This window comes from Triticum aestivum, chromosome 6D (genome assembly GCF_018294505.1).
Source record: "Triticum aestivum cultivar Chinese Spring chromosome 6D, IWGSC CS RefSeq v2.1, whole genome shotgun sequence".
NCBI classification, from domain to species: domain Eukaryota; kingdom Viridiplantae; phylum Streptophyta; class Magnoliopsida; order Poales; family Poaceae; genus Triticum; species Triticum aestivum.
Genome location: NC_057811.1, coordinates 466,803,403 through 466,812,304, shown reverse-complemented (window position 1 = coordinate 466,812,304; position 8,902 = coordinate 466,803,403). Strand labels below are relative to the sequence as shown.

Below are 8,902 nucleotides of genomic sequence, written 5' to 3'. Positions count from 1 at the left end.
AAAAGAGAAGAACATTTGATATTGATACTGAGATTCTTTGATATTGTACAGCTAATGCTATATTGGCCTACAATCTCTATATCTCCTTATCTAGGTGCCTAAACTCTATCTCTATACATATGTTAGATGTCCTAAGCAAACATACCGCGGTACCAATTACCTATGCAGATAGCAGGACAACGCATGACTGATTTGAAAGCTCACAGAAAATCAGGTAACACCGAAATAACTAATGGCTTAGCAGCAATACATGACCCTCCATCAGCATCTTGTTTCCTTGATCCGTACCTGAAATTTCCCACTGGATTGTACCAGGTCCGTCAGTTGTACTGGTTAAAGTACGCATATGTGGTATATATCATGCTTGGAAAGAATTTACATGAAATGGAATATGAAATGCAATATATCAAAATAGCCAAGCAAATGTATAGAAAGACCTGAGTATAAAAGCACCAATTAATTAAGGTTATGACTCCTTTCCAAAATGAAGGTTTCTATAACAGTTCTATCACTGGATAGTCATCATATATCACAGCTACTAATCATGGGTTAGTGCAGAGTTCTGTACAAAATATATTCCAACAAAAGGTTAAAAGAAAGGGTGCTCTCCAAACATAGAACCAAGCTGAATAATAGACTCCTACCAAGTCCACTCTATGGTAGTGTCCAAAGTGAGAAATGTAGCAAGAAGGATGCCTCTTTTTCAGTCGATAATGTTTATGGATCCGGCAACAGGTAGTCGTAGATTAATTTACTAAACTAGGATGTTAGAAAAAGTGCATTCCACCCATTGGAGATGAACTACTGCCAAGTAGTAGTGCCAAAGGAAATAAAAATTATTATGAAAAGTAGTTTGCTATTTTCATCTCTTAACAAATACTCCTACTATACAGAGCCCTCCAATAAGCACATGCTATTGCAGATTAATATTTCCAACATGTACAACAACATGTACAACAACATGTCCACCTGATGGTATAGTAATATATCAGTATCATGGCAATGGTGGATATTTTCTTATCAAAACTATGCATATAACCCGTCACCTTGATGCACATGTCCCCAACCTGCATATGAGGCTTTTCTGATCAGGAACTATATAAAAAGAAACATTCTTTTGTCTGATTGAAGCTCAAAAGTGACCAAACTGGATTATTCAAAATCAATCAAAAGTGACCAAACTGGATCATATCAAAATCGATCAAAAGTGACCAAATTGAAGCATATTCAAAATCTATAGCTTATAGCTCTAGTAAAAATATGCTTTTTCACACAGCAGCCAACAAGCACACAAATTCTTGTCCATTACCTTGGGGCTTGGACAAACACGAGATCTGAAAAGAATACACTGCAATTTGGTCAGATAAAAACCATGCAACTCTAGAATATTTTAGAGCCCAGTTCTCTAATTTTCTTACCCATATAACTTAAAGCACGCTGATCACATTATATTACTGCTCAAAGTAAATACTAAACAGCACACTTTTGCCAAATATTTCTTAATTGATATGTATAGCAAGAAAATGGGAGAAATTTTCCTACCTCAACATGGATTAAGTACTGACCATAAAAAATTGTAGCTCAAGGAAACAAATAATCTATGCATAGAAAAGGAAAAGGAAAGCATGTGGTAAACTTCATATGACACTGGTTATCATGGAACCAAAACAGAGCCAGCGCCAAATTACGGGGCCAAAACGGAGCCAATAAGTGAATTGAGCCTCACCTTGAATCAAGGTGCCGGGTTATATGCAGGTTTATTGAGCCTCTCAGCTGAGGATTATTGACACCAGCAAGAATGGCGCCAGATTGGGTGCTCCTGCAACAACCTTGACAAGCCACCGAGGACATCCAATGTGATGACCCTGCATACATGACAAAAGGACACCAATTCAGAACGGCAGTCCACCAACAAGCACAACAAAATACCAAGAGAGTGGTTAGACAAATGTATAATCTAAGCGCAAACCCATCTAAATTTAACACATACTCCCTCCGTCTCAAAAATAATTGTCTCAACTTTGTACTAACTTTAGTACAAAGTACTAAAATTGAGACACTAATTTGAGATGCAGGGAGTAGAATACATGAGCAGCGGCAATCATATCCAGACAATAGCAAGTGTTTTCTCACCGGGCCAGGGGTAGGGTGCAGTAGGCTCTAGGGTGACAGCCGGACAACAGGGTGGTGGGGCGGACCATGGACGACGGCGTGCTCCCTATGTATCCCAGTGATTATATAACCTCGAAACATTCAATCTCACGTTATGGTATTTGCTTAAGGACATCAAACATATCATGTATGCAATCCAGCAAGTTGAAACCTTCAAGCTCATGTTATGGTATTTGCTTCAAGGACATCAAACAAATCAGGTATGCAATCCAGCAAGTTGAAACCTTCAAGCTCATGTTATGGTATTTGCTTCAAGGACATCAAACAAATCAGGTATGCAATCCAGCAAGAGATGAAGAGAACAACAGTTTAACAACTACCTTAAGGAATTCATGGGATGTTAGCGTTTTATTTATATGATGACTGCCTCAATCAAAATCCATATATCACAAAGACGCAGTGCACCAACCGAAACCAGATTAAACTATTTATCAAGAATGCTCCCCTTCCGAGGATGGTGGAGATGCTCACCTAGAAGCAGGAAAGAGGGAGGAGGGAGCGCGTCCAGCTCGCCGACGGGGAGACGGCCCCTTCGTCGCCGCCACCATCATACCTCATCTGCTCGTCAACGAACGGCGCCTCCTCGTACCCACAAAAGCTTCATCTAGAGACTGAAATAATAAAATTTGTGTGCATAAAGACGAAGATAAAATCACTCTAAGCAAGATGAGAATTATAAATTGAAAAGCTCATTGTACCTATTAAACTAAGCACAGGAATGGGAGGCCTTTATTGAACTAACATACTGTACCTAAGAGATTGAGAATCAGGGACAAACTTTATTAAACTAAAAATTTGATCAAATTGGGCATTTTAGAATTCCTCCTAGATATCTTGAACTGCAGAGGTCAGATATGTTTCTAGCCCAGTAAAAATATGCATGCTTTCACATGTTTCAGACATATTTAATCTCTTCTATGTGTGCATAGATAGAAACAAGAATATCTAAATATACAGGCGTGCATGGAAAGACAAGGACCGGATTCTTGCCTGAATGTCTAACAGAAGAATGTTGCGCTGGCCAGATCACATGCGCACCGCGTATGCCCCTAGAATGGCGGGTAGCGTAGCAGCTTTATATGTTCCATAACAAGATACTCAAATTTTCAGTAGCCCTAGAGAATGTCCACAGTATGGTTGTCAAACCCAAAAGGATTCTTAAATACTTCAACTCAAAGTTTTAACCAAAACATGAATGCAAGGCATAATAGTGATTCAGTATCTTTTCTAGAATATACTGTAATGTAAATTTATAAGAGATGTAGTATAAACACAACTCAAAGTTCTGTAACAAAGTTTAGAAGATACCTTATTAATAGTGAGCACATTATAAAAGAGAGCCACTGTAAGGCGTAATGGTGGTTTGAATGCTGATTTTCAAATAATTGTAAACAATGCTACTATCACCACAAATTAAAGATCACAGTATAAAACAGAGCAATTGCCCAAGTATTTGTTCATGAGTGTCGAAGCATGATAAAAATGAGCGAAAATCCTGTCTTATGAATGAGGAGTTCAGTTTTCTCACACAATCTAGTACATGATGCACCCGTGGTTGGATTACTGCTTGTTGGGGAGAAAGCAAGCATAACGAAGCTTCAGAAATACCTCAATAGAGATCACCATATTTTACAAATTTTCCCTGTTAGCCTGTCCACAAAGCCGGCAGAAAAATTCAGTTCTGCCGCTGAAATCATGGAAGCAACTTTTCCATGTTATGCAGAGAAGCTCAAAAAACATCAGGAAATAAGTACCCAAATACAATAACAAACTGATAAACCTACTCCACAAATTGTTTCCCATGCTACCTACAATCTAAGGGCTTGTTTGATTCAAAGCCATGACGTACCCGACCAAATATTTGGTAGTTGACGAGAGCGATGGCGTGCATTTGATTATTTGGCTCGCCCGAGCCCCGCCCGTCCTTCCCATTTATTACGCAGCATATTATTTGGCAAGGCGCCGGTGGCCATTTCCTCCGCTAATATTTCGGCGTGCCATTGATTGGCAGGGCGACCGCAGGTACAAACCAGACAACCCCTAAACCCCTGCCTAAGAAATTGTTTCACAAGCCACCTAAAATCTAAACCCAATGGGCAGTGGCCAAACTAATGTGCACCACCAAACCATTTTAAAAGGTCAAACAAGAAATCACTTTGTTGCAACGGGCCATTTAGCTCACTGACCAAGTCCAACCTCTCAATCACACCTCAGAGGGATCCAACACAAAAGCCAGCCCAACGTTCCTCATAGCTAATAGAAACACCATGAGAGAACTGTTGTGTAAATAAAATGAAAATAGTAACCTTGGTAACAGTAGCATGGTTCAGAAAATTGCTTTGTTTTTCTAGAACCAAACCACCACTGTTTTTTAACAAGTTTCAGAGTCTGACATGTAATATTCTATGTAGTGTGAATTGGATTTGAATTGTTTGACAAGAAACTCCATGAGAAACAAATATCATGCAAAAGCTCTTCTTTTGTGTTTTTTACATAGATAGAAATCTATCAAAATCTATTTTTTTGTGCCTTCAGTGCTACTATTAAGAACACCAGAACTACAGAAGTTTCTGCCTTTGCACAACAATTTCCTCCTGACTTGACTAAAGCATAGATGGATCTATTTTTTATAATTGACAATAGTAACCATAGTAACAATAGCAGGGTCGAATTCTCCCAAATATTGCAAAAAATAGGGTTATATCAGTCTCCGGCTTGCTGGTTTTACCTTGAAAAAAGTTGCTATTCTGAGAAGCAGCAGGGATTTTTTGAAGAAGCTCTTGCCCTCGGTCAACAGCGCATTGCTTGACTGGAGTGAGGGAGAAATGCAGGTAAGAAGAGCAAACAACAAACATCCTGAAATGATGGAGAAATTACCAAGAAATAAACCAATAAAAAACACGAAGAACAATCACTATCAGACCCATTAATTTGTCCATATACATGATTGGAGTATAACTTGGTAATGAAAACTATCTAGGCAGATGAGAGAGAGAGAGCTCACCTTGTTTTCCCCTTTTCCTCAAGATCCTCCTCTTCTCTTCTTCGTTAGATCTGCACACATCTTATTTAGAAAAAAAAACATAAAACAAGAAATCCAAATTAGATTAGAACCAGGGAAAACAAGAGATAAAAAAATTAGGGGAGGAAGATGGTCAAACCAAAGATGTCTAGTCTAGATTGGAGAACTACAACCGGCGAGCAGCAGGCCGGTTCCACCATGACGCAAGCGCAGCCGAAGCTCCGGCCTTGCTGCTCCTTCCCCATGTCTGCCCTACTCATCCTCCCCTGCTCCTCCACACCAAGTATGAAGACCACACAACCATGGTCTCCTATGGCGGCAACCTGTGCCAGGTCCAGAATCACCATGTGCGATGGTGCCGGCTCGAGAACGTGGTGAGACCACGTCCTGCGCAAGAGAAAGAGGCAGAGAGATGGTTGGATGTGTGGCTGAAGGAGAGACAGCGGCGGCCAGAGGAGAGCGGCCAATGGGAGGAGGAGAAGCACGGCGGCGGTGGAGTGGATGGGAGAAGGGAAGAGGGCAAGAGGCGAATGGGAAGTGGAGGGGGGCGCGGGGCTCGAGGGTGGAAGGATTGGGGGCTAGGGTTTTCACCGCACGGGTTGCACGATGCGTTTGTTCTCGTACCAAGAATCATAGGCAAACTCGCTTCATTCTCTGGCCCCATACTTAAGGAGGCCCACCTGTCATTGACCCTCAGTAGAATTAGTTATGTTCAACATGTTTGGACGGTCCAGCAACTGCCAGCGGTAAAAACCGTACCATGGTGAAACGATCGCACGACCGAGGCTGATTAGCGATCGCAAGTGCCTCCGGTGGGCGAGTAGCCTAGCCAGATTTATATGTTCAATTTGTATAAGGTACGTAACTTCTAATCTCAGTAATGAAAATAATGTTTAATTATTTGTATGGTATAATTGTTATACATACAAACTTAACAACTTACGTTTCATAATTGTTCATGTGTTATTTTAAAAATATTCATATATTTAAAATAAGATTTGTGAATTACAATTTTTTTGGATAATTAATAACAATACCAATATTTTTAACATTACAGTTCCAAAAAATTATTTGAATTATACAAACAATTCTGTAATTATATACACATGTTTATATTTCAATGTTTGTATAAATAAATGTTCATAATTTAAAATTTAAAATTTCATATGAATATTCATTAGTGGCTAATATTTCAATTATATTTTTCTGAATATAAATCACGAGTGAAAATTATATCGCATGAATGTTTGTATTCACCATTTCATATAATTTAAATATAAGCTACAAGTGTATAATTTTTTAGTGTCCATTTAATAAACATTTAAATCTCCGTATTTACCAAACATTTTTTTATATAATACTCCCTCTGTAAAGAAATATAACAGCGGTTTGATATTTCTTTACGAAGGGAGTACATGGGTGTATATTCAAATAATTTTATTTTACTAATCATTTTTTGTATATAATATTTAAAACACATGAATATTTGGACGTTATTTTTATTACTTATGTTTTACATATGTATTAGAAAACTAGTGCGTGCAAAATGGGCCGCGCTATTTGCGGCTCATATAAGTCCCACATGCGTCCTCCTGATGGTTGCTAAAAAAACATGCATTCTCCTGATTCTACATTAAAAACTATTATCAGAATTTGTCATCACGACGTGAACGTTAGAGTGGCTTGGAGAGCTAGCTATCCCGCAGTTGGTCTTGTGTGTTGAGACCCGTGGGCGTTTCTTTCATTTTTATTTTCACGTATTGACAGGCGGGCCCCATGTGTCAGAGTCAGAATGAAATAGCATCTGCCATGTGTTGATAGGTTTTTTGTGAGAAAAAAAAATTGAGGGGGCTTTCGCACAAAAATAGGCCCCACACCACGCTGGCGTGCCAAGTCAATGTCAATTTCGTATCCAAATGCGATTAGCACCGTATTTGCTCGTCCAAACCAAATTTCTGCACCAGTTTAATGTATGCCACAAGTTCTAGCACCAAAATGACCGCTTCTGCCAAGTTTAAGCACCATCAGTGTAATTGACTCAAAGCTAAACTAGTACTAGAAAATATGTAACTAACAGATGTCATCTTCTAAAATGAAGAAAACTCTCTTATTTGGGGCAAGTTTTTTTTTTTGTTTCTCCTTCCAACTAAAGCATCGATCTTCTGAAATGACACGGTTAACATGCTGGCTCATTTTTTCGGAGGTGCTTATAGGGATAGTCTGTGTGTGCGCGCGCTTTCATAGGGATGAGTGTATGCGCGTATGTATGAGCGCTTGTGTGATGTTTAAAAAAAAAGAATCACATAGGTCCCCTAAAAAAAATCACGTAGGTCTTAGATAACATACCGGATAAAATTACGGCCCGTCCCCAGGCTGTACCGTGAGTACATGCCCATAGACCGCTCGGCGTTGACGTGCGGGTAAAACGAATCCCCGAGCCGCCTCAGCTCCACTACGTTCACGAACGGCGTGCCGCCGCCGGTGTTCACCAGGCAGACCGGTTCCCAGTTCCCCCACGCGACGAAGACCGCCTCGGCGGGCCACCTCCTGGGTGCCGGTCTCGTATGTGTCCCAGTAGTTGGAGCCCAGGTGCAGGTCGAACTGCGTCGACAACCTGTTCTTGCCGTCGTAGTTCCCGTAGAAGAACTCCAGCCGGAGAAAGTACCTGGCACCGGCCTCCGTCGGCAGCGCGTAGCAGTTCCGTTCGCCGGACGGGAAGCTCCTCAGCGTGAGGTACTGCTCGTCAGTGGCGCTAGTGGTGTACTCGGCGGCCACCCTGTGGTTCTCCCCGGAGTCGACGTACGCGCCGTCGGAGACGTAGACGATGCCGGTGCTGAGGCCCTTGCGGCCGCTGTAGTCGTCGTCCTCCAGGCCGCAGTCGATGCTCAGAAAACCTTGTTACACAAACAACCAAAATGAGACCAAGTAGCTAGATCGAATGGGCAGGAGACAAGCATGTGCAATTCTGTGACGTGCTAATTCAAGTGAGAAACCTGGCTGAGCGGCGACATGCACGGACACGGCAAAAAGGACGAAGAACACTACTGGAATAATGCTTCGGCCCACGGCCGTAACATTCAACGGCGACATGGCTAGCTAGTTGGGCAGTGCTCCGTAGACGCGTATATATTGCATCAAACATCCTTAAACTAAAATGTGGATAAAGATCCACTTGAGTTTATTTACGGGAATTCTTGCAAAAAGAAAGTGAGATTGTTTACGGGAATGCTAACGAGCGAACGTGCGATAGGAAGTCTCTCAGCGCGACGGACTCGGTGCTGTCGGATCTGACGTGCAAACCGCTCGCGCGTAGTGCAGGTCACGTATATGACATAAGTTCGATCGGGAACGGTGCTGCGCTGTATGCGCGTCCTTTATATTTATTTAAATTTAATTATCTTTTGTGCTAGGAAACGCCCACCCTCTCTCGTGGAGTTGACCTGACTGGCTCTTCTCCGGCTCAAATTTCGTCCTACAAAATGAAGGAGAATTTTTCTTTGAAACAAAAAAAATGGAGGAGAATTATGAGTGACAATAACTTTTTTTTTTATAAACTTTTGATCTATTCATCTTTAATTGTGGCAGTATAGCGAACACCAGAAATAAATTTTTTCGCGAATACGCTCAGGGGCATATCATTCCATTGATAGAAGAGTGAGAGAATACAAGCTTGGTATCCCAAATAGTCGTGCGTAGAGAAGCGGCGTT

General features: G+C 41.1%; 1 pseudogene; it reads right to left on the bottom strand.

The window, feature by feature from the left end:
- Positions 1-8,284, bottom strand: part of LOC123142716 (probable leucine-rich repeat receptor-like protein kinase At2g28990) — a 20,091-nt pseudogene extending 11,807 nt beyond the window's left edge.
- Positions 8,285-8,902: the final 618 nt, after the last annotated feature.